The 27,095-nt window shown below is 40.4% G+C and overlaps 1 protein-coding gene across 8 annotated transcripts in view; it reads right to left on the bottom strand.

The window, feature by feature from the left end:
- The window catches only part of heph (polypyrimidine tract-binding protein 1 heph), a 386,169-nt gene that overhangs the window by 282,847 nt on the left and 76,227 nt on the right, over positions 1–27,095 (bottom strand). Inside the window, exon 1 of one of the 8 annotated variants that reach the window (XM_085490362.1) lies at positions 3,679–3,834. The exons of 6 other annotated variants lie outside the window; for them this stretch is intronic. The gene's annotated coding sequence lies outside the window, so the exon portion shown is untranslated. Of the gene's footprint in view, positions 1–2,920; positions 3,002–3,678; positions 3,835–27,095 lie in introns of those variants that run through there. One more of the 8 variants, XM_085490364.1, reaches the window with a different exon arrangement.

Here is a 27,095-nt window from a genome sequence, read left to right as displayed (position 1 = left end):
GACGCGGGCCAGAAGAAAGAGAGCCGCCCCCGACCGAGAGACACGAAGCGAGAAAACCGGTTTCCCGCGATTCAGACGCGGCAAAAATGGTTTAATCGTAGCCCAGGTGCAATATCGCGAGATGTGCACAGGTGCGTGATCGGCGCGGTGCATCATCGAAGAAAATAGATCTCGATTTCGCGAGCGTCACCGCGATTACCATTCGCGGCGCAAAAATACCTCTACCTACCTGCACCCGGGACAGTCTTAGTCATCGATATTCGGATCACGGACACAATTACCGGCCGATATCACCGGCTAGCCGTGGAATTTTAGGTCAAGATGTAGCGTGAATCGCGAATTAACCGACACGTATGAAAGTTCTTAAAAAAAAAAAAAAAAATTATTTTTCTTATCGGCGCGAGAGAGAATATTCCTCCGATCTTCGATATCCGAATAATTATATGAATAATAATAAAAAGGACTGGATAAATTCACGGCGCGATTCCCAGGACAATCTTTCCTATCCTCGTCTCTAGAAAGAGAGAGAGAGAAAGATTGCGTTGTACCGCGACTAATCGCGATTACAGTGTACTTCCTATTATGTCCACCAGCAACGTTCGCGTACGAACGCAAAAGGTGTGGTTTCTAATTCCCGAGGAAGAGCAATTACGCGCTTTAAAAGTTTCTTCACTCATAGTTTGGCTTGGAAGGAGGTACGCTCTGATTGTCGGTTAGTTATTTTGCAGCCTAGTTTCTCTATTGACAAAATGGCGTCGAATTAACGATGAGATGACGACATTTTTGCTCAACGAGGCGCGGGCCTACGGGATACAAATTTCAGTTTCGCGTCTCGCGAATGCAAGAGCGGCGCCGGGATTTTATAGACGAGTATTTAACATAGCGCTCTGCGTTTTGCAGCAACTTGCGCGCACCTTAGAGAGCAGAGAGTGGGTACTTTGCCGGTCGGAAAACCTGAAGCAAATTAGCAGCATTCCGAAGCAAATTGGAAACTTGAAACTACTTAATACATTACTGTAAATTTTTAGAAAAACAAGTCACTCGTAAAAACTATCGTTCTCCACATTTTTTCCATTTCAAAAGTAAGCGAGCATTATTTTCAGTAATTTATTCAATTACGAAAAAATCAGGAAAATGTTGGCGCAATAATGCGGAAACATTTATATCGCGAAATCATATTTTCTGTACTCAATTATATTATATTTCCTTTTCTATTTATTTCTTAATGTTTACATGTGTATGCAAATTTTATTTAACATAACTTACAATTAGAAACACGATGTGTTTGCTTTACAGCTTTTATACACAGAGAGAATCTTTTCTCAAAATTTATCCTGAAAATCATGGTAATCGTGAGACAATATGGTGGAAGAATTTCATGAGTTTCTCCGATTCATCACAATAAAAAATATTAATGTCTACCGTAATAAGATATTAAAATATGTTCGATATGATTAATGTACATATTAGTGTACTCTTGTTTCTATTTGTATAATTACGTAAATCCCAAGTATTTAGGCGCATTTTGTTGCATAGTCAATAAGGGTATTATCAAGTACTATGATTATTATCGCAAGGCGCATCTAGGTCTCCTAGGCATCTAGGCGTTTGAAGTCGCCCATAAAGGGGGCCGAATGCTCGCAGGTATACGGAGGTCTCGCGCGCAACGACGACGATTCTCACGGTCATGAAAAACCTGACGTATCACGCCAGGGTACCGTAGTACTAAGCGAATACACACGTGCACACGGCGATGCACATGTACGAGAGAGGCCGCGAGAGTTCGAGGAACGCGGCGTTGCAATGCGGCGCCGCGATAAGCCGCGTAACTATGCGCCACCGGTAGCCAACTCCGGACTTCTGTTTATGGCAGCAATTTTTACGCCCATCGGCAAAAACTGACAGTCTCGTTACCGCTAACCACGCGCCCGTAATTCTCATTGATACTGACGCGTATCGCAACCGCCGTTTCGCATTTTTCGATAACGAAAAGTTTTTTTTCTCTCCTGCTTTTCCAGGAGAAGAAAAACATGATTCCTCCGCGAGATACGTAAGGTATAAATCGCGTTTTTCCGCGTCGGAAAGAAAAAAAATTGGTCGTAATTTTTAGCTCCGAGCGAGATAATGGAAAATTATTTAGTTGCGTAATAGAGAAAATATAATCCGCGATAGCGTTTCCTATTTGGAAAAGTAACTGGATAAGTAAAACGAAGAAAGAAATGTATGGCTAAAAATGCGATGCACACAGTCTCCTTCCTCTCTCGACCGAAAGTGAAATTAAACAATGACTTTGTCGTTCGCAGAGAAAACACAAAGAATATAAAACACTTGTGTGCGACGCGTGTCTATCAGTTCATCGTGACGCATAACAATTTTTATTAAAATTTCTAATTTCGTTAAACCGCTGACTACATCAGCGCGCGCAATCTCCTTCTCGGATTTCAATTTACATTTATAAATCTTTTATTTTACTTCGCTGCTTAGTAGGGCGATAAAAATCAACTTGATAATTTCGAAAGAACGGCCACGTGTTTTCGCTCCGGAAGAAGACGTATGCACATCCCATCGCTCCGGTTGCGCGAGGCAATCGAGCGTGCTTTCGAGAAGACGAGGCGAATAATCGCGCAAAATCGAGAAAACCCCAACGAACGAGAGTTAGGAAAAAAAGAGCGTGAAAATTGACAAGCGGAGTCACGCGTGTCGCCAAGGATCAAACGTCGGTGACAGCTGGTTTTCGACGCGCGGACATGCGCGCCTCTCGCATCCCCGGCGCATCCACGAGGATGAGAGAGAGAGAGAGAGAGAGATCCGCGCGATCTCTCGGAGCGCGCGCACCGCACGCCAAAAACGATTCGTATCCGACAACGTGGAAGTTGGGACCGGCGCCGAAAGTCGCTCCGCTAATTATTATTGTACTAACCGTGTCCACGGTAGGCTCCCAGACGACGACGGCAGGAATGTCCAGTGGAAATCTCCGCGCAAGTATCCCTCGTAGGCTCTTCTTCTCTCACTCACTCAAAATCGCGGCACAGACAATCGACCTCGAAAAAAAAAAAAACACCGACAATAAAAAACTCTCTTTCTCTCTCACCAGATCCTTCGCCTCCTTCTCGATTTCTCGCTCTCTCTCTCTCTCTGAAAAGCCACACGAGGGATGTTTGACACACGCGAGATGGGAACCGAATCGTGTCGTATGACAGCGTCGACGGCGACTGCGGATCGCGGTTATAGAATCGAAGACAACGTCACGGGTAACAAGAACAGGCACAGAGACAGACGCGCGCGCGTCGAGATGGCAGCGTCGCTTATACGCGTCGCTTGTCGCGAGGAGCCGTTTTGGAGGTTAGGAAGCGCACGACACGACGACGCACCACCGGCTAGCTACTGCTCTCCTTCCTCTCACCGCCTTTCCCTACGAGCTACGCGCGGCCGCCGTCTCTCTCTATCCCGACCGCCCCTCTCACTTCGACTCTCTATCTCTCTCTCTCCCACACGAGGAGGATATACCGACTCTGTAAGAGTACGTCACGTTGTACGCCGTTCATGCACTAACCGATCGTCCATTTTGCCGGGGGTAAACACCGGACGAATGAGTGAGCGAGAGAAAGGGAGAAGGCGTGAGAATGAGACGGAAGAGAGAAAGAGGAAAAATTAAATAGAAGAGGAGCGCATACATACCGGCACGTAGTAGGTAGCTGGGCGCGAAACAAAGACGAAACGCGTTGTTCGCGGTGTGACGGATGAAAAGGAAAAAATAAAAAAGAGTGGGGGAAGAGAAACACGCGCACCATGTATATACGTAGAAATGACGAAACTTCGAGAAACTCGAAAACCGCGAAAACTTCACGCGATAGATCCGTATAAAAATCGTAGGCGCGCCACAAACGGAGACGTAGAGAGAAGCGACGCTAAAACTTTGCTACACGAATCGTGGTATGTCAGGAGAGAAACGGGGAGAGGGGGGGACGTTGTTCGAGACGAACGGCGGTAGCTTTGTGGGGAGAGAAGGTTAGGCATGACACGCAAGGGAAGGGAGACCGAGAGAGAGAGAGAGGAGAAAGATAGAAAGAGAGAAGAGAGCTTACCGGAGTCGCGAGTACGGAAGGTTAGGTTAGGTGCGACGCGGGGCGATGAGCGGGAAACGACACAACGCTCCGACTCGGCGGAGGGACGCGGGGCGACTGACGCTTCGAGCGGTAGTGGGGGAACGTAGGCTTCGGCGGGAGGGGGAAGGGGGCGGCCGGCAACAGCCGACTCGACTCGATTTGTCACGATCTCACTCGCGCGCTCGGCGCGGCCGGTGACGTTGTCCTTCTCCCTCCTCGGAGATTCGATGTATCGCCGCCGCCGCCGTCGTTGGCAGAAGCACGACGACGTAGGAGGCGCGCCAGGGTGTATACGGGGTGTCCACGAGATTTCGGCGATTACGCGCTATTCACCCTTTCGCGAAATGATTTTGTTGCAATATGCAAACGCACTGGTAATGCATCAACACGCCTGTTGCAACTTAATTCGTCGTAACATTTGGTAAATAATCCCGCAATGTTGCGCTATATAAAGTGTAAATTCGTGTAGAGAATGCTCCCGTAGGAAAGTGGAAATAAATGTTCCGCCGAGAACATTTGCATAATACGAGTTTGCATAGTACACATCTTGACTGTATTTGCATAATGCGGATCCTGTTTGTATTTGCATAATCCAAATTTCGATTTTATTTCAGTGCGAAATAATATTCTCTATCGTTCGAAAATAGTCGACATATCCAAATTACGATTGTTCGATGCGTTATTCATGACAACTGGGTTAACGAGAGTAACTCGGAAAGAATCATTTTTTTTTTTTTTATTTCAAGGCGAAATGCATAAAATAAAAATTGCCTACTTAAAATCGCATCTAAATTATATCCAACAAAATTCGAGAACAATTCTATTACATTCCATTTCTTTACACTCGTGACATTTATACGCGGAAAAAATGTCTAAAGGATAAATAACCTCGTAATTTTCCATCCAAAAGATCCTCCTTTCCAAAATTACTTCCTCTTATGACAAACCGAGAGACAGAATCAACCAAGCGTCTCGTCCTTTGGTGTTTCAGCTCTCTGCGCCGGCACTCGAATTCGTGAACAAAGAAGAGAGCACGCGAGAGATTGTACTCTCGCGGTTCACCCGGTATATATATATACATATATATACGCGCAGGACGATCACACGGGTGAAAAGAATACAACTCGGCAAGGTGAAAGAAGGAGTAGAGGGAGAAGAGAGAGAGAGAGAGAAGTGTCGGCTTCGAGGAAGAAATGAGTCAGTGGGACGAAGATGCCTCGAAAAAGCGACGAGAGGGATGAAGATAGAGGGTGGCAGAAGCGAAGAGAGCGGACCCGGGGAAACGAACGGGAGACCTTGCGCATCGGCCGCGATATAAAGAGAACGAACGAAGCTTTGTGTCGAATAGTAGTTGTGCGAAGGAAAGAGAGCCGGGCCTCTCTGCGGAAGGGAGAAGCACAGAGAGAAGAGGGTTCTCCCCCTCCCCCCCTAGAAGGGGGGAACATCCGTGCGCACGAAAACCGGATTGCGTTTTACATTTTGAATACACCGGGTAGTATTTGATCTTTTTCGTGACGCGCGAAGGATGTGTGTTACTCGATACAGGTCGAACGTGCACTTTCGCCCGCAAAGGGAAAGGGTATTATTTTTAGCCGCAAACTGCGTATTTTTGACAACTCGAATCCCGGGAGAGGTAGATAGTTTGAATCTTATGTATATTAGATTGTTCAATTTGTGGATGCTCGAGAGAAAAGTCGATCCTCGAGATACTTAATACGTGTGTTTTGCACGTGAGCGCGAATGCGCGTGTAAGAATGTTCGATATATTCTAATAAAGTAAATTTTATGTCTTGTATTACAATGCGCGGGAACATGAGCAAGAAAATGTTGCATTATAGATAAACGGGATATACTTAAGATATTGATCTGTTTATCTAAAATTCATAAGCATAATAAATGTCATCAAAATTATTCCTCGTCTTCATCTAATGCGAAAAAAATGTCTCTCCCTATATATTTCATTTTCACATATTCCACGTTTCACATCAAATATTATTTATTATATTTATATTTTTATTATGATTTATTTTTATTGTATAACGATGAAAAGTGAATATACATATATATGTACCTATATTATTATTTATAGGTTGAATCCATTAAACTGTACATATCCAATATAATAGAATTAATATATGTGTACTCGCACAAATATTATCTTACAAAGTGTTATTTATTTTATTTTATTTTTCATGTAATTTTGTGAGAAGAAAAAATATATAATATATATATATTCATTTTTTTGAAACACATAAAATACTTTATACAATTCGATATTAGGTATATAATTTTCTTCCGAGAAGTATATATATAAATAATTTTATTGATCATATGAAACACTGAATTATAAAAGTTTCAGAATTTAATATTGAGAATTTTAGAAGAACAAAAGATCTGATAAGATATGCGTAATAATAAAAGATATGTTTCATTTTTAAAGCTGAATAAGATAATTATTTTTGTGAAATTCATTGACTGTGACATTATTTGCAGATTCCATATTTTCTCTATCTATATACATATATTTTTCTATAATAGTTTATCGATATTTTTTACACAAGGTGTTAATTCCTCGTACAAATACACTCCGCATTTATACGTGGTATTATTACACCGCTTTTGATTTCAGAATCGAGCATTTCGATTGATTTGATATTACATTCGATAAATACGCATCGGAATTAACTCCTGCCGCTAACATGTATGCATTACGATCGCATCGCAATTCTGGAAGGGTTAACACGCACGACGTGGCGTGCAACGTGTGGGATGGAAAGCAGATCGTTGAATGAGACTCGACGTCGAAATCATCCTTGCTGGCTTACGAAAAGCAACGGGCGTATCACGTATCAAGCGACTAATCAGTGAAATTCGTTCATTACGCGTGAAATCCCGTGACGCCGTCGTCGTTATGCAATGCACGACGATTCGAGATACCCCGGATGTTTAAAGCGTATTAAGCGCACCTTTGTAAGGATTACGTAAATTTGATTACGTCGAACAATGTTCTTCTATCGATTAAGTAAGAGAGTCGCTTAACGCTCTGCGCGTTTATTTATAAATAGTCGTATTAGTCAGTTCTCTAGAGCCGCGTTTATATAATATTTACACACGTAAGATTGTATGTTTCCATTTAAATCATGAAAAAAAAAAAAAAAGAAAGAATGAAGAAATCGTGAAAAAAAATCGACTCGTTTTTCTTCGAAAAAATTATTAAAAAACTAGTATTGCATATTCAGACCATGTGTCTGCGTGTACGTGTGATGATGATCAGGTGTCAGTTACTCTTTTTCTCGAATGACAGATACTTAATCGATATATGGTATCGTTCCAAGGAGCAACACGATATAAATGAAACAATATAAAGACCGGACAAAGGAAGCACCGGGGATCGCCGATGCGTCCCTGCATATTTGCATGGGAACGTACGTACCTCCGAGATCTCGCTTGCACAAAGAAGACGCGCGAGAGCCGTCTTTTGCGAGCGAGCGATTGCACGTTCGCTCTCGTAAGGACGGTTTTATACGTGTTTCTCGTGCTTGGCACGTACGAGTGCGGCGAAGGAAAGGGAGAAGAGGAACGGATCTCTTAGGGTTAACGCTTAAGAAAATATAGGTTCGGGATACCGCAGCAGAGGACGGAGGGTTTGCTGTTCCCTCGTACGACAGAGGCAGATCGTTACTTTCCATTTCGCGAGGGATACTTCCGAGAAGGGCGCGGTCTTCCTTGTTCGGGCCAGTTCGGAGTAGATTCACCCATCGAGGGTACAGGATAACGGATCGAGAAACAGAGACTTGGGATGTTTTATGGGTTTAGCCCCGATAAAGTTAGCCGATTGTGAACTCGTGCGCTTGGAGAAAAGTAGATTTCAAATTTCTCGAATTATACACAATTTTAGATGTACGAGGTGGCAAATCGCATAAGTTCGCATATGTTTGATTGTATGCCATCGAATAATGCGTTTTAACTTGATAAAAAAAAAAAAAAGGCGAGCCGGGAAGCTCATCATATCGAAATAAGATTTATTTCTCGATACTTATTTCATGTTTTATAAAGCACTACTACTAGTTCATCTTGTCTGTATCTAAATATGAAGATATTGTCTATCGATTCTTGGTATATAGTTATGAATGTTCGCCTATCTAAGCACGTATATCGTCGTCATCGTGTCTTTTTATATTTATTATGTAGTCGCGATTCATTGCAATATACTCACTTTCTACCTCATAATCGATAACACCTTGACGATTATTGCTCCTTCAAGGCTAAACGCGACCACATCAAGTGAGACGAATGGATTAGAATGTTTTAGAATTGTCGTGATCGTTTAGAAAGAAAGCCACTATAATTTAATCTTTTTAATGGCGTGACACGATTATTTCAAATTGCCCGCTTGTTTTATCGAACCGCCCATGATATCACGTCATGTACTCAAGGTCGAAATTGTTCGCTGCTTTCATTCCCGGAACAAAAATAAAACGGCTTACAGATCTCAGGCAAATAAGCATTCAACACAAATATTTCTCGGCATATTATTTGCAACGAATATTTACAGAGATGCATTTCAGTGAAATGAAATGTATAACGTACACGAGATGTATTTTAAGATGAAATCTCTTCCGCGCTCGCGCACGACCGCATAGTCATAACAGGAATCTAGCTCGAGACTTAGTTATCAAAACAGTTAATATGAAAGATCCAAAAATTGATATTCGACGTTTAGATACCGCCGCGGATTTAATCGCACAACGCGCGTCAGTGAGATTTAAGGCGAATCCGAGTCCCCACGTATATTATCGAAGCCGGTAGAATGGATGATTCATATCGTAATCAGCTGTTCCAAGGCTGAGAATCCATTCGACCCTATCAAGCGAGTCGGCAGAGGAAATAAAGCGGTTTCATCGGTGTGTTGCCTGGTAATAAAGTAGGCAAATGAGGTCGCACTTGTGCGAAAGGGAGAGAAAGATCCCGCTCTCTCTCTTTCCTGCGAATTTTCCTCCGGGTGAATTTCGCGCAGCTTCAGATCCCGAAGCAGCATTCGTGGCGCGAAAGGGAGAGACAGCGAGCGGGTCATATCTCACCCCGGCGTGAAACACTAAACGCCGCGTTTCAACGTGCGAATTAAGATTTATCGCGGCCGTCGTTTGACCAAGAAGCCTTTTCGCGCCGCCGTAAAGTCACGACGAAGACTTATGGCCCGCAGCAAGTTGGTCCATGTTGCCGGTGGCCTCTCCGAATAGGGCTCGGCCGTTTAACTTCCGACGTTAAAAAAAAACCCCCTAATCCCGAATTTATCGTATCGACTAGTATTATTACGCCGTTAAAACTTTGTGAAAAAAACTACGAGAGAGAAGGATTTTCTTATATAAACAGAATCTTCATTTAAAGTTTCCCTTGTGAAGAGATCGCTAAGACAAGAGTCTTGAGACTCGACGAGAACGAAAACCTACGATCGCGCAAATTACTTAATGTAGGCGACGCTTGGCACAAGTAGCGTCGTTCATCACCCGGATGAACAGCTAGAAACAGCTTACTCGAATCGCCGATTAAAACTTGACGCCCGGGCCTCGAAAAAATCTACCTTAAGTGGATCGCTGTAAATCAATCAGCTGTTTAACGTCGTGAGGAAATGTATAAAATTTCCATTACCTAGATTTCTGCGCGATGCACTTTTAAAATAAATATTTTATTGCGACGGCACATGCGTGTTATTTATCGAATAAAAATATCTAAATTCATAAATAATTTTTAGACGCAATTTGAATTGATTTATTTGCAAGGGAAAAAGGAATACTTATTTCGAGCAAGAGAGTAAATCTGAAATACAATGAAATCGATCCACTCGCATACTTGCCCCGACGGAGGTAATCGAAGCAAAACGTGGTCGATTAAGCGACTCGACTGGACTCGCAATGCTATATCGATTATCGCGATCAGGTAACCGTGAACCTGAGACTTGTCCCAACCGGTATGTCGCTTAGTAGAATGAAATATCGTATATAACTATAATAACCCTTGCCCATTTCATCGTTATGCTCTCCTCCCTTTTCTCCCGCCTCTCCGTTTGGAAGAGACAGGTTTATTTCTACTAAACTACTCTTGAAACAGATTTTGCCGCAATGCCTGTCACGAGTAAATCGTCCCGCTATCACGCAATAGCGACCAAGTTACGACGGATATAATTGCAGTGTTATACGAGCCGTAATTTAGAGCGCGCGCTCTTTTACGTTAAAAAGTATTGTTCGATCCATATACACGTGGTCCCTTCCGACAGGGCTTTAACATTCAAGCGTTCATTTCCTACAAATGTATTTTTTATTTCGCCGCGTTAAGCGTCATCACTGCGGACAGCAGTGTCCACGACGATATTTATAGCCGATGAAATATTGATGCTTTATACGACGTATATGAAAATGGATGTGCGTGTATACTAAATTTCAAGGCTTTTAAACCGATCCTTATCGGTCGGCTACATCAACGACATTACCATCCTATATAATTTGCTGGAAGTAATGTCATTAAAAAAATCTTCGCGTGACGTTCGATGACGTATCATCAGAACAATCGTCGCGAATCGTTCGATAGAAACGTCGTGATATTGCTCTCTCTCTCTCTCTCTCTCTCTGCGTGTCGTCGACCGCCTCGTAATTTTTTTCGAGAAACGTTCGCGTTGCTCGAATTGCGCGAGCGACGAATCAGAAGCGAGAGAACTGAAATTAATCTAAATTAAGTAATGACGCTCCCCCGTTCGCCAAGAACGCGGACGTCGGTGCTAGAGATTCGAATCGCCGCAGCGCAGTGCCGTACTTTAATAGGATCAAAACGGAAAATACCTCGAATCGTCAATTTCTGAAATTCTTATTATATTATAAACAATAGAAAAATGTTTTATCTTTGTTTGATATATCTTGCAATATCCAAAATTTTAAATATATATATATATATATATACTTTTTATTAATATTTGTCTATCTCTCACTCTCTCTCTTTATCGCTTGTATACTCGTAAACTGTATATCATATTGATTTTTGATAACACGGATTAATCTTGATAAATGTTGAAGAAAATTCATTCTTGAGTAACATGCGTTTGGAATTAAGTTGCACTCTCTAAAATATTTTAAGTTAAAAATATATGACTATAATAAAACTGAAAATTTGAACACTTTGGAAATTTATTATTTCGCGCTATGTATAGATATATGATACACACAAATAATAAGAAATATTTACAACTTTTGGTGTCATGATTTTGTGTTCAATATATGTTTCATTTAACGCTTTACAAATACAATCTTTAACTTCCAAACTAAAATTTATTCGTATATTTAATCTCCTATTTCTTTTATTATTCTATACTCATTCATATTAATTATAAGCACCAAATTAGTTGTTTACATATTTGTCTTAAAAAGTTTAAAAAAACGCGGGTTCATTCCAGGCACATGTTATTAATTATTAAACTTTCTGAAAGATATATATGTCAAGATGAATTCTGCAAGTGTTTGTAAAAAATTATCATGCTTTTAAACGTTAACAAAATCATTATTCATATATGAATATTTTTTATAATCTACGTTTGAAGTGTCTTGCATATTTAAGACTCAAATCATTAAAACATTTGCATGATATTTTTAATATAAAAAACATCTCAATATTTTGAACTATTATACGAAGATAAAGAAATAATAACACACAAAATACACACAAGTCTATTAATTTCTTATTAATTAATGTAATAAACTTCAAATATTTTCTCGGCTCATAAAAGCTATAAAAATGACGGTGTAGTTATCGCCACTTTTGTTCGTTTCCTTTCTTTCTCAGTCTGTCTCGCGTCTCCCGCATCACGTACCATCTGCTGTCCGTCTCCCGATTAATTAATCGACCCGCTTGTCTGACCTCTCGTTTACACTCCACTCTCTTTGTACACTGCTTCTTCTATCGTTTTTACGGACGCAACATCGCGCTACTCCGAAACAACAAAACATTTGCGCAGGTAAATATCGTCGGAAATATCAGAATTAAACGCAACGAAAGAAAATATAAAATTCGTCAAATTGCTTGATATAATCCGTCTTTTAATTTTATTTGTCTCATTATGAATTTATACTATATTGACACACGCGAAATTCGATACTTTAACGCGTCCTTCTTTCGAAATTATTAAGTGCTATACCTGAAAGCTCTGACTGCTGTTTTGTCTACGATGTCTACGATATCATTTGCAATCTTGACGGATGCGTTAATAAAATAGTATTAATAAAACGTCTCGGTAAAATTCCCGACGAAAGATAATGACAATCTGACACCGTCGGTGACGACGTTCGTGGAAAAAGACGGGTTGGCATCATTTCAGTCACTTCTAATTCTGTCGACCAGGCATCAGCCCCAATTTATATCAATCGACTACAGTATTTCCTCAGTTTTCTCGCACCAGCGACGTTTCAAATCCGCTTTAAATAATTTCGGAATTCCGCGTTTACTATAACATTCTAGCACAACGATGATCTGCGGACAGCGTTCGCGCAGTTATCGTAAATCGCGCGTTTGCGAGAAGCTATTTTTGCGAAAAGCACGGGAAGCGTTAATTGCCGCAGACAAGTCAATCTGCGCGCAGCCTGCCGCAGTATGGCGAGTTAATTAACCGCCATGTCAGAGTCTCTTACCGAGAGCGCGATTCTAGAATCTACCCCTTCGCCTTTCGCGCTTCTTTCTCTCTTCCTCGCGTGACACTCTACTCATCGGGTTCTGTCTATTCTCCATCTCCTTCGCCCGCCTATCTCTATCTCTATCGGCGAAAATGTAAGGCCGGGCCCGTCGCCAACTCTGCCCAAACTATACGACGACGATAGCTTCGTGCTCGGTCGCTGTTTGACTTACCGACATAACGATTTCGCCAAAACTTCGCGCCGTTCAAATAGCGCCTACCAGGAACGTTCCGTGTATTTTGACGCTTTGACCCAGACGCATAAACAACCAGTCAAACCGTATAGCAGCGAGCAAGCGATTCAGATCTCGCGATTTATACAGCCGAAGGGAAACGTGTATTTGGACAATTTTCGTAGCAGGGAAAACTATCGACAAAAAGGAACGGGTAATATTCGAATAATTATTCATAATCAGTCATTGGTAATCTTCTTTGTGAACAAGTGTCGCGAATATGCACAACGAACATTTCGCGAAGCGAGTTTAATGCGTAAGCTCGCTTAAGTGACTTTCGAAAGCCGTGGAGGACACAAAGTCCCGAGGAAATGAGAGAGGAGCAAAAAGAGAGAGTTTTAGAGTTTTCGCGAGGATTATATTTGAAAAAGCACGACGCGCGTATCATTTACGGTGCGAATTAATCACAGATTCGCGGAGAATGATAACAAGCTTTTTGCGCGCTCTTCCTCCTTTTTTCTTCGTAAACAATCGCACGATGTTCCCCGCCGATGAGGGGGCATAGAGAGAGAGAACGCAATTTTTCGCATGCAATATGTTCACTTTAATCCGTATGTACGTTACGATTTAAATTGGATATCGGATATTAAATTGAATCATCGGCGCTCCCTTAGTCGCGGATATTCCGCGAAATAAATCTAGTTGCGCGCGAAAGCTGAAACTTTTCACGACAATTCGATTATATAGCCGTCCTCTGACGTTTCGAGCGCAAGTTTTAATTTTTGTCTCGCGCAGATGGCGGAATTAGATACCATTCATTAAAACTTGGACGATGTATCACGCTCTATTGGCTAAAGGAACCTTCTCGGATATCTTGCGTTTACAGATGTACCTAATATACCAATATGTCTTTAATAACGAGATTATTAAACCGCGAGTGTAATAATACTTGATATAATTTTTTTCCCTTCCCATCAGACATACCTTTCTTAGAGTTAAAAATATTAGTGAGTATACGTACATATATAGTAATGAAAGCATTATACGGGAAGAAACGAAAGCCGTTACGTGAAATTTTCATTGCGCGGAATGCAGAGTGCACTTACAAGTTGTCAAGCCTGCGCCGCGAATGATAACATTACGGATAATGACGATGCAATTTGTGTCGATAAAGCGTAAAACGGCCAATGTTGTTGCCGTATCGACCCTCGTGTCGACCACAGCAACCCGATTCTCTCTCTCTCTCTCTCTTTCGTTCTCTGATGCAAGAGATACACGTATGATAATGTCGCGTGACCTTAAAGTCCGATGCGACGCGACGACGCGTTAAAAGGAAAAATAAACGGATGTAAGTGGTGAACACAACACGATCTAAAAATACGGGGTACGAGAGCCCCCGCGTGCTTTTAAGCGAATCAATATGAGGTATAGATAATCCCTACTCGTTATTTTTCTATACCGCATCGTCCACGAAGGAAGAGTATATCGCCCGGAAGTGACACGCAATCTCTATTTCTTCGTGTTCCCCCGTATTTCCTTTTCGCAGATAAATCTGGCGCGCGGCGGGAAAAGACGCGGAATTCGCGGCGGTTTTAAACGTGCGTGCGGTGGAGATGCGGTTACGTTACCGCTATTAATTCGTCGGTGTTAATTAATGGCACGGGAATAAGGGCACGGAGGCTAAAAGCGGCGAAAGCCGACGAAGAACAATCGTTCCGCCCTTCGCACGCCGACGCGAATTTAAGGAGCGATTCCTCACGTCCAGCGGTTACTCCGCTCGGTTATTCCACGAAATCCAGACTCGAGAGATTCGGTTACCTCATTCGCGTTCGCAATCATTTCCCAGACTAGTGATTGTTAGATTTTCTCATTGCGCGCAAGATAAATTTTACACGCGCGTTTATAATATGTTATTGAACGGATGACAAATCACGTGGCCCCGATATGCGAGATGCGATAGAATTCGCGAATGAATCTTTTCCCTCGGTAACATTTGCGAAATTTATTTTGCAAGATGACGAGTTACACGGAGCTAAAGTTGCAGCGTTGCGTGGAAACAGGAAACGGCGAGTTTGCGGTACCGGAATGATGTGGCAAGTGACTCTTTCGATGGAGATTCAAATGTACACTCAAAGAAACTTATTGCTTGCGGAATAAATCTTTACGGTTAAATCATAACGGTTTTGCTGCGATGGAATGAAAACTCTACTCTTCTTCATTTCCCGATCTCGGATAGAATTAATTAATCAAACATTTTTTTTACACATAACATTTTATACACCTCTCTCTTTTATTCTGACATGCGTAAAAACGGATTTAAAAATTTTGGTATCCCTTTGATGCGACTCAAATATAAGAGTTTGATCTGCAGACAATTTTATCAACGGTGATGATATAAATCTCTCTCTCTCTCTCTCTCTCTCTCTCTCTCTCTCTCTCTCCAAATGGATCCTTGCAAGGCGAATCTATTCGTTATCAAAACAATTCGTAATTCCAAATCTACGCGACACGGTAATCCGATCGGAAGGTATAATGTTTCGAATATTGGAAATTTGATCAACGTGCGGGGTCTGCCTGGCTTTACGATGGAGGCCCGTAATTACATTAATGGCGAATCGTGGTAGATGGTAATATCGATTACGAGAACGTACTGAACTGCTCTTTTAGAACGCGTGCTCTCTTGTAAAAGGAACATTTGCGAACCTTATCGGATTTGTGTATCGGGACTTCGCAATTGCTCCGAAACACACTTCCCCGAACAATTTTGTTCTCCACCCTTTCTCCTTTCTTCCCCAACATCTTAATTCGTCGTACAATAGACGCGAGAAGAAATACTCGGATATAGAGGCGCGGAAGATATAATCTTTATTTACAAACGATTGTTTTTTCTACACCGACCTCGCCGAGACCGTAAAGGCAAATTAAATTCTCCCGAGTCTCGAGCGCAAAAATTTTATCTTTCGTGTTTCGTCCGCCATTCGCGTTTGAACAAATTTTATAACGCGATAAGGGAAACAAAAACAGGGAGAAAGGAAAAGGAAGAAAGAAGAGACTACGTAACAAATGTAATTTCCAATAGGTTTGTGAATAGTAACATAGCGCGCACTAGGCCGCGAACAAAAAAAGAACTTGTACAGCCGCTATGCAACATATTCGAAAACATTGCGCTTTCGGTGAATACGGTCGGGAAAGCGACGAAAGCATGTAACGTCGATATTGTACGCGGTTCAGAACCACGGAATACCCATTGTTGCTCGGCATTGTTGGCACGTATTCCCTCCTTCAACGATGATTGATAACCGACTTCGCGTCGGTGTAAGTTCGCGTACACGCGAGCCGCATACATTAACGATAATAGTGCGTATCGCGGCGAATCGCTCTGGCACGCACTTCCACATCCGCGCGCTCTCGGAAGCGGCATGCACTCGCAGGGATGGTCATTTGGCATATAGCAGCACCGATTGCATAATTATTTCACAGCGTACCTTTTTACTCGCTGCAGAGATAACAAACGTGGCGGAGTTTTCCCAATATACTATATGTATGTATAATATATCAGCGTTCCAAATTTTTATCGTTATACATATAATCGATACGAATAGAATTACGTTGAATTTTTTTCGCGATATTTTCCCAAACTATTTTCAACGATGTCGCAAACGAATCGACTCGAAATTCGATTCACCTTCCAATTTTATTTATTCATCCCCCGCCGTTAAGACTACAATGCGCCCCTCTCGCAGGTTGAGAGACCCTGACTTCGGTATCGCGGAACGAACATTCCGTCGCTTCTACGAACGAATAGAGGAAGCAGCTTCACACACACACACGCATATGTGTATACCATATGTGAACTACTACAGTCGCGCGTGACGGCATCTACGTGCCTCCCTCCTCGCCTCTGTAGAAACAGGGTACCGTATTGTATGGCTTGGTGTGTCTACAAGTTTACGCGAGATAAGCGCTGAATGGATTCGTTTATTGAATTTCACACCCTACGGACCTTCGTCGACGCCGCCAATTTTTCGATCCTCGTCATTCTTGTTTGGACCTATCTACTAACGACATAGATTCACACACACAAAGTTCTTAGCCCAATCAAACTTATTCAAATAATTATTTGCAATGATTTGCATTTGCGACACTAATGATTACTATGTTATAAAGTATAAAAAATAATATTGGAACAGTGATAATTAATGATATAGAAACATGCAGTCAAACATTTTAAAACTGCAGAGACTACGGAAAATAATAATTATTATACTATAGTGTGTAGAGAGAATAAAATGGGTGAAATATCTGTCAGCAAATATTGTAATCGGAGCAATCACATATATTCTACGATTATCGCTGAAATAAATAAATTTAAAACTGTCACGAGAAAATACTTGTGTCACGAAGATTATAAGATATTCATACAAGTGTTCTGCCAACATATCACTGTTCACCTAATATTAAAGCGCAGCAGAGTGAAGATTTTCACGATCGATTTATTTATTGGAACATAGGAATGCGGAATATTCAAGCTCTCTATCTCTCTCTACAGTAATCGAGGATAAATCCATCTGGGCTTGGTTGGTTCGTCTATTAAAATAATCGACATTCGAAACAGTCGCGTACCCGGAACGACGGCGTAGTTCCATAAAATGTCTAATCTACACGTGTCGGGGCAGACCACCATAATACCAATGTATACGGCTTCATAAATGTCGCATACGCCATTACGAGCCAATGCTATTGCAGAATGCGTTGGCGAAACGCCTAGCAAAGCTTTTCGTTTGGCTCTCTATCAATAGAATTCTGTTCCGAGTTCTCTCCGATTGGCATCCGAAAGACGCTCCTCGGTTTCCTTTGTATGTAATAAACGCCAACTCCTAAATCGCGAACAAGAACATGTATCATGATCAAATTTACAAACTGCGAAATAAAAATTTAATTAACGGCAAATTTATTTGACAGTCTTAATTTCTCCGCAACGAATAAATATCTCAGCACGGATCAAAGTTGGCAAAAAGTGTGATAATCTCAAAGACGGTAACTTGAAGGAATAATTTCAATTAATTATATTATTATAATATAATATACTTATTAATATATTAATTATACTAACGCATACATTATATTTTACATTACACGATACATATTCTTGTTATATGTGTTCTAATTTCTATGTAAGAGAATAAAGAGATATTTATATGTGTGCAATTGTGATGCGATAGGAAAGAATTAACTGTACGTCTCTGAGAAAAGATCATTACACCGAATAGCTCGTATTCGATCTTCGCGAAAATCGTCTCGGCGGAATTCGGAGGAAAAGGGAAGCTGCGGCGAATGACCTCCGGAACAAATGTCGTCGTTTGCATGTGCGTGCGGGCAGCTTCGAATGCGGCCGGCGGCCACCATGTTTATTCAACGCACGATCGTTCATTACCCGCACGACAATATTGGTCGATGGACGGCGAGTCGCTCGTATCCCGATGTACGTACGCGCGATTTGATATGCGTGCACTCGGTGAATGCACGTGGGAAGAGAAACAGAGGAAGACACGATCACGTGAGGACGATGGATGATCGTCAATGACGATGACGGTTCGAGGATGGTTAAATGGGAGAAATCGGATGAAATCACGAGGAGAATTTATCGGGAAAACCGAAAACAATTTTTCCCGAGACACAGCGTTATCATAATTTACGCCGATCGTTATCGGCGACAAAAACGATGTGATTCGATTAATAAATTAAATGTTTCTAATATCGATTCTTCGCAATTAATTTAACGTATTTTCCCCGATAACGTCAATTTATTATTCGTGTACTCTAATAACGTAGGATTGACAAAACGGCGCGTATAATGGCATTCCGCCGGAAACATGACTGTGGATAATCGCGTACTCTCGGCATGATCAAGATTTTATCGATAGCCTCTAGTAATCCACGATACACGGGGACCCAGGCGTTACCATGGCAGCCTGTATTAATTTTGATCTCAGGTGGGACGCCCACCGGAAATGTGTTCCACTATTCGTCAATGCTCGGCGTAATCAAGATCGAGAACACTTCAATAATGCACGACCGGTTAATCAGTTTCCAATACAGCATCGAGCGTGACACGCGGCGATGCGCGAGGCCAGAGGTCCTATCGTCACTTCCGACAGGGGCATAGAGGTACGCGATCCACTTTTCGAACATCCGGCGTAATTACAATTGCATTTTTTCGGCAATGAAATGGCAGGAAACAGTCGTCATTCGAAACTCGTGGAACATTAATATTAATGTAATACGAAAGATCGCCGACTCATTATCACGATAACCTTTTAGATATTAAAAAATATTTCTAAAATGAACGATCAGCTGTTCGAGATGGTAAAATATTAATACAGCAATATATAACAAAAAAGAGGAATGAAACCTCTTTGGAAACACTTAAGAGCTTCGAAACTCACAAGTGAGACGAAAATTCTCGATCTCTCTTTCTCAATAATTTAATCGTGATACTCGAAACCTTGGTATCCGATGCTTTTGTCTCTGCGCAAACACGCTTCTCGACGGCATAATCGCACGGAAGAATCGATCGTGCCTGCGGCAGTAACAACAGCAATAGCAGCATCCACGGCGGATTCTATATATGGCGGATGGCCCTCGTCAGTACGACGCGAAGGGGGCCAGGTTTGCATACAGGGTGGCCGCGGCTGACCGGGTTTTGCGTCGGGAAATTTGCATTGAACGACGCACGCGGATGCACGCGCGGGTCATACAACGCGCGCGTTTTCAGCCAACGCGCGAATATACATATACATATACATACATACATACATACATATATATATATATATATATATATATCGTACATGCGTCCGCGATGCGTGTGCGCAATCTCTTCTCTTTCTCGCTCCCTCTCTCTCGAGCACATTCGCGCGTGTAAACGCTCGTCCGAATAGGATGGCGGAAAATTATGCATGAGGATTTCGCGCGACTCAACCGTCGCCGAGTATTCACGTGTCGCCCCGGTAATTTATTCGTCCCCCGCGGATGCGCATCCTCGCCCCGCGGCAACGATCCGGAGGATCAATCGGTCGGGATAGCGTCGGAAAGAAAAGGATCGCCGAGCATAAATTCGATTTATGTTCGAGACTGCTCGAAACTAATAGGAAGGTATATATGGAAAAAAATCAAGTAATAACGTGATGAATATATATATATATAGAAAAGAGTATAAAAGTGAGAAAAGTTGCACGTATTAATTAAGCAATAGCAATAATATGCAACTTGCAACACAGTTATTAATTAATATAAAATTTTTAAATTTTCCCTTTTTTCATTTGTAAGAATTTTATTCAACTATACGATTCGACGTGTTGTAAAACATTTTGTTGCATTGCAATAATATATACTCTTTCTTGTCTTAATCTTGAATGGCCGCGCAAGAATCGTCTTCGTTCGGGCATACTGTTTTGTAAATGACAGGGTAATGGAAGCAATGTTCTCTTTTTTTTTTTACTCGGAATGATGCAGAATCTTTGTAAAAGACGCATATATAGGAAACGTTATGACGAGTTCCATTTTTGAAAAAGCGAGAAAAAAAGAAACTGGCAATTGGAGTTATTCGCGCAAAGTGAATCACCCCCGGGGGTTTAGGACGCGATAGAAAGAGGCAGGACAGGATCGAGACGAGAAACGGGAGAGACAGAGATGGTGAATGTGACCCCCGTAGAAGATAACGCGGTAAGCGTTTGTATATACGCGATTGCATGCATGCAGGCGTGCATATTTGATCGCGCCGCCGTGCAACAATGGCGTTACACAAAGGCGACGCGTGACTCACATTGCTATTTACACGGACGTGGAATGTAAAATTCAGTGAGCGTCCATTTTGCGAATTGTTCTAATTATGTATGCGTCTGTGACTTACTCGAAAGCGCATCCACGTCATTTGCGTAGGATTAAAATTGCATTACGGTGACGGAGGGTCTAAAGTCCTAGCTAACATGTTAATCGATGAGACGCGAATGCTGTACAACATTAACTATCCGCACGCAACGAAATTGTGATACACGTGTAATCAGTGAAAGTCACATTTTACATGCAAATTGTATTTAAAAAATCATTTTATTATATAGCGTATACTTCGTTTAAATAATATTTTACCTATTTTTAATTACGACGAAAATAATACATATATATACCATATATACAATATATATTTACTTAACGTGAAACTATTAAAATTATAAAAAAATTAATGTATGCATATATATATCTATAATTAAAATATTTTATCTCTATCATGAAAGAGAGAGAAGAAGAAAAAAAACAATTAATTGCTTCAATCTTGACTGCACAAATATATATTTTTGTCTGATTCATAAACTAAATTGAACGTTTTATATAAGATTTAATTACGTATAAAAAAATTTTAATTTTACATGAATCATTCATAATCTGGTAAAAAAAATTATTTAATACGCGGAAATACTCTTATTTACTATTTCAAATATTATTTTATTCACCTCTCTAGGTATGATTTAATATGTAAGAAAAAATAAAAACAGAAAAACATTTTTTGCGAGGCATCTCCATAAAAGCACATTAAACAAATAACTGTAATGATAAATTTTATCGATATATACGTCTCGCGCGTCGTATTTATTTGCGTATAAAATGCCCATTTATTTTTCCTCTGAATTTATCGACAGCGGCGAACGTTGTTCAGACGATATATGTAGTAGAAAATACTATCGATGAGATCCCACGATTTTTTATCTTGCGCCGCGTTATCGAGATTTTGGGATTTCGAGAGTTTCGGCATTAACGATAGCTTTCGCTCGTAGCTCGAATCACGATTGCACCCGTGTAGCTCGTTATGTCTAAACGATCGCTATTTTTTTCTATCCCCGATATAGCTATATCGTGCTGCCATGTCCAACGTATTCGATTCATAACAATCTTTTTGGGGATCGAGATAATAATGCCACATAACATGCACAACAAATAAAATGGAGAATCGCCGTCTGAGATGTGATTCTAAATCAATATATAAATCTTCGCAAGGTTTTTATTAGATATAATATATGTATATACATATATATATATAGTTTAATAATATATGTATATGCATGTATGTATAATAAATAATATAGATTACAGAACAGATTAGTATAGTAGGTTTAATTTCTAATTTTTTGCGTACTTTCTCATCGCGTATCTAAGAATAATTTCTTCTTTTTTCACTCTATGTGTGTTGCTGTTCCTATATTTAAATTTAAAAAAAAAACATGAAAAAATTGCTACCGCGAATTCATTTATAGTTTACAAAAGCACAACATTGAAAAGCGCGTTATAGCCCAAGGCGTGCTCGTGCATGTTTTACTTTCGCGCCATCGAATACCGGCGCGCTTTTACGTGCGATATCGTCGAATTGACGCGGATGCATCCGTCGCGCGCGAGTGTCCGTCGACGAAGATGGAATAAAGCCTCGCCGGTTCGAATTCGTCCATTTCTGATGGACCATCGCTAAACGCCAGATCTCGCAGCGTGCAAAAAATTGAGCTTCGCGATTGACGCGCCGCGAGACATGCATGCATGCGTCGATCAACGGCTCGCTGCATAAGAGTTATAGCTCAAAATATAGGTGTATTTATATGACAGAAAAAGAGTGAGAAAAGTAAGATCATTTTTTCAATAAACTCGAACAAATAAATTGATTTTGTTCCATTATGTTTTAATAATAAAATGGAGCAGTTGTCATTATGACATCAATTAAATATTAATGTTTCTGATATTCCTGCATACAATAAATTATATTATCATCTTGTATTAACAAATTATAATTCATCAGAAGAGAAATCATGTTTTTTTTAATATTTTTATTTTCTATTCCAAATATTATATTTTTTCTTCATATCTGCTTATGACAAGAAAAATTGTTAACAATATTTATATGTGAAATGATAAGCTATATAAACGGTGAGATATGCATAATATAATAATATAAAAATACAAAAATAAAGATAGACTAGTACGTGCATTCAATTTTCTTTAAATTTCACTCTTTAAGTCAATCAAACGAGAAATAAAAAATCTCTCGATCTACCACATTAATCATGATCATTTTTTCTCAATTTCTTTCCTCTCTTCTAACATGACTCGCGCGTGTATCTGTATAATTGCAAACTTGCGATCACAGCGTCATAACTTACTTCGAAGAATGACCAATCGTGCGCGAGTTTACCGGCGGATCTTACGTATAGCATATCGACGTAACTGTCAATACTTCGCCTAATAATATGTGAGATCGGCACAGCGGTCGAATGGGCCGTATCGCCGCAAAGCGGAGTTCTCTCGTCGTCGACGCTGCAAAATTTCGCGAATGCTCCGATAATGCACGCCCGGCGGATTGCGTTAGATTTAAACTCGCTCAGAGCCTTGGCCGATATTCGGCTTTATTCATCGATGGTCCGTCAATGCCTGATGAAAGCTGATGAAATGTGTGCCGTGGCGGATTTCTTCTTTTTTTTCACCTATCCCGATACACGTCGACGTCTGAGAGACGAGTCGATCTTCTCGCGAGAAAAGCATTTCTATACGTGGATCTCACGATAGAGAGACGTCCGCCGTGTATATACGGAGAGATTAATTTGTGTGCGTAATGCTCCTATATATTTTAAGAAATTCCCATTGCACGATAATACACAGACAGCTGCATTCGATATCAAATATTTATTCGCCGCGCTGTGAGTGACGCAATATCGCCGCACGCGTTTGCCGCTCGAAAGAGAAGACACGGAATCGTTCGTGTAACTTTGAAACTCCGGCCGTAGTTAAGGAATTCCGAGTAGTTTTAAGCAGACAGTCCGGCGCGCGTAGAGTAACTTCGAAGCAACTAACGCGAAATTTCATTAGCTCGCCTGCGGGTATGTCCTTTACGTATTCAGCGAGCGATTTGGAATGTTGGAAAGAAATTGTAAAGATAATTTCTATATCTCTCAATGTCAGCAATGAGGGAATAATGATATATTTACATACGCGAACAAAAACAAGAAGTGTTTGTAATAAAAATAATTATTATCATAGTGCACACTAACAAGTTTCAACTATAATTACATATTTTATTCAATTGAAACATTACATTTAGAAAAGTAGAGATGAGCAAAATAATATTTGAAATAAAATGTATGAAAGTTAATTTTCTTCTACCGAATTTTGTATCATTGTGTGATTCATTTTTGTATTTTAATTAAAATTTAATTTAAAATGTTTAGTTAATTTGACGTCTCGAGCAATAAATATTTTGAATTGTGTATTTTTTAGAGAAAGAAATTTCAAGTAATTAATAGAAATAATTATTTCTCTCATTACCTGGACAATAAAATTTTTGAAGATAAAAAATATAAAGATACTTCTATAAATTTTTATTCATTTTACATATATCTTTTTTAAAATTTACGTACTTTTCGGTTCATTCTTGTTCATCAAATTACGTTGTTTTTTAAAGATTATATTAAATAAATAAAATTACTTTTAAAATATAAATATATATATATCAATTTTGTCACAATTATTTTAATTAAATTAAATAATATTTCAAATAAACTAAAAATATTATTAATATAATATTAATTTGAAATAATGCAAGTTCGAAAGCTTATTTAAATATTATTTCAAATAATATTATTTCTTTTTCTCTCATTTTCATATACATTTCTTTTAACACTATTTAATTAATAATTTTAATTTAAATAATTAAACACTTTGCAAATAAACATTTCCTGTATATTTATAGTTCCACCATTCTGCTAACGTAAAAATTAAATCTTCAAGAATAATATATTATTTCTATAAAAGCAATCAAGTAATTGCTTTCAATGTTTGCATTTGAAATGTGCTCGTCGCATTATATTTAAGATTCCAAGTCAAGCTAATATTCAATATATGCAAGAAACTTCGTTTAAATTCAAATCAACTCAACTTGCTTGCACGAGTATATGTACAGTGTAATACATATAACCCATAATACGGTGATTCGAAAGTCCATATCGCTCCCCGTCCGTGAGGAGCGATTCACCTTCAAGAACGAGCGAGAACGAGGGGAGATGGCGATAAAGGCTGCGAGAAGCGGGTTCTCGCGGTACGTAGTAATAGAATGGTAAATACTTCATTAGCGCGTTACTACACCCCGGTGGCCGAGCGATGGCCGGGAGAAATCGCGGAGCAAATGAAGCAACCCCCGTGTGGCACGCGCAATGTAGAGAAGCGCGGCTTCTTTCTCTCCCTCTCTCTCTCTCTCTCTTTTCTCTCTCTCTTCTTCCCTTGCTTCTTCATCGCGCTCGTATATGCGCGAAAGATCGTTGCGGAAGTACATTAAGTGTCATTAAGGTGCCCGAGTAATCGCACCGACTCTCTTTCCCTCTCGTACGTACACATTTTACGTCAGCTGTATTATAATTTTCGTGCCGGCGGGTTGCAATCAACAGCGTTATTATGAACGGCGGGTTACAAGGTGGAGGAGATGTGTTGCGAGCGTTCTCGAGCGCGCTCCAGTATTAAACGAAGATCGCGCGAGCACCGAAAAATGATAATAACTCTTTTAACGAGCGTTAAAAGTATGGCGAACAGATTGTATATAACAACTCTTCTCCGCGGTATCTTGACATCAACGATAGATTCGCGGAATACTAGATATCTTATTGCGATACAGTGAAAAAGACGAGATTATAATAATATATAAATTTATGAATTAATAAATAAATAATAAATACGCGTTTCATATAAGACATATTATGATACTCGAGAAGATGCTTCCTACAACCTACAAATATATAGATAAAGTGTAGAAAAGGATCGTTTATCTAAAACGGTAACGCAGCATTAGACTGGAACACGGCGAGTTAAATAAATCATGCCGTTTCTATACTCGACGCTCATTGCGCGAATGGACTGACATGCACTTTTGACCTTTGAAATTAATTCTCCGCGAACTCGCGCGCGTTACACGCAATAAGAGAAATTCTTGAGAAGAGTATTACGTCGGGTAGTGTATTACAATTCCAAGATTGTGCTCCGTTTTTCCTTCCGAATTATTTGTCGTCGCGAAACACTTTCGAGGAAGAGAGAGAGCTCCTCGAGAGTCGACGAGATTTTTATTGACCGAACGTCAAAACAGGTAAAAATAATCAGCTCTCACGCCGAGAGACTCATGGGAGACGAATATTCCGGAATATTTCAAGAAAAGAAGAACACACGCCTCGATGGCATCGATACCTCGAATTAGTCATCTCTATAGTGTTTTCCTATAGTGCGATCGAATAAAATCGCTTTCGCGCGCTCAGCTCTCGAGGAATCACGAGACTTTCGCGGACAGGTTAATGGCGATATCATTATTGCAGCCGGTCGTTATTCACCCTAACAAACTGTGTGGCGCGATGCATTAATCTCCCGAGGCAATGCATCACCGAGCCCGCAGTGCTTTCTCGCGTACGCAATGTCTATGCATTCGGCTTGCGGCATACAAGCCGAAAGCTGTGTGTGGTGGCTACGTCTAACGTGCATATTTCACTCTCGCGCGACGAAGTGCCGTCTCTCGGCTTTCTCGAGTAGACTCTGGCCGAATTAAAGGGAATTTCGAGAGCGTGACGAGGAAAGACGGCGCCGAAAGGACGACGCTTTTCTTGCTCGACGACACTTTTTCACGTTCCTACATATGGAATATCGCGGTTACTATTCCTTCGGTTAGGTCAATGCTTGACAGGCGACATCGGCATTACATCAGCGACCTTTTGTTCTCTCTCAAATATCGCAAATACAATAGAAAATGTGTGTACTATTTCGAGAGTAATAAAATTTGTTATATTATAAACTTGCGTTTTTTTTTTTTTTTTTTACTTTTCTTTTACTGTCACACCTTGCGTGGAAAAACCGATTTTCGACCGTCATCAAAAATTGAAAATTCCCGAGAGTATTGCACTTCGAAAGGAAATAAAAAGCGAAAACGATATGTCCTCCCTTGTCAGATATATTTGGAGTACTTTTCAACTTTGGCACGAATAGAGGCCTGAAAGTTATCCTGCTCTCTTCCACGAAGTCCCCATGTATTATTCACCCTTGCTT

This window comes from Nylanderia fulva, unplaced genomic scaffold (genome assembly GCF_048542155.1).
Source record: "Nylanderia fulva isolate GAGA-0341 unplaced genomic scaffold, ASM4854215v1 Scaffold1, whole genome shotgun sequence".
NCBI classification, from domain to species: domain Eukaryota; kingdom Metazoa; phylum Arthropoda; class Insecta; order Hymenoptera; family Formicidae; genus Nylanderia; species Nylanderia fulva.
This window is presented reverse-complemented; position numbering and strand designations above follow the sequence as displayed.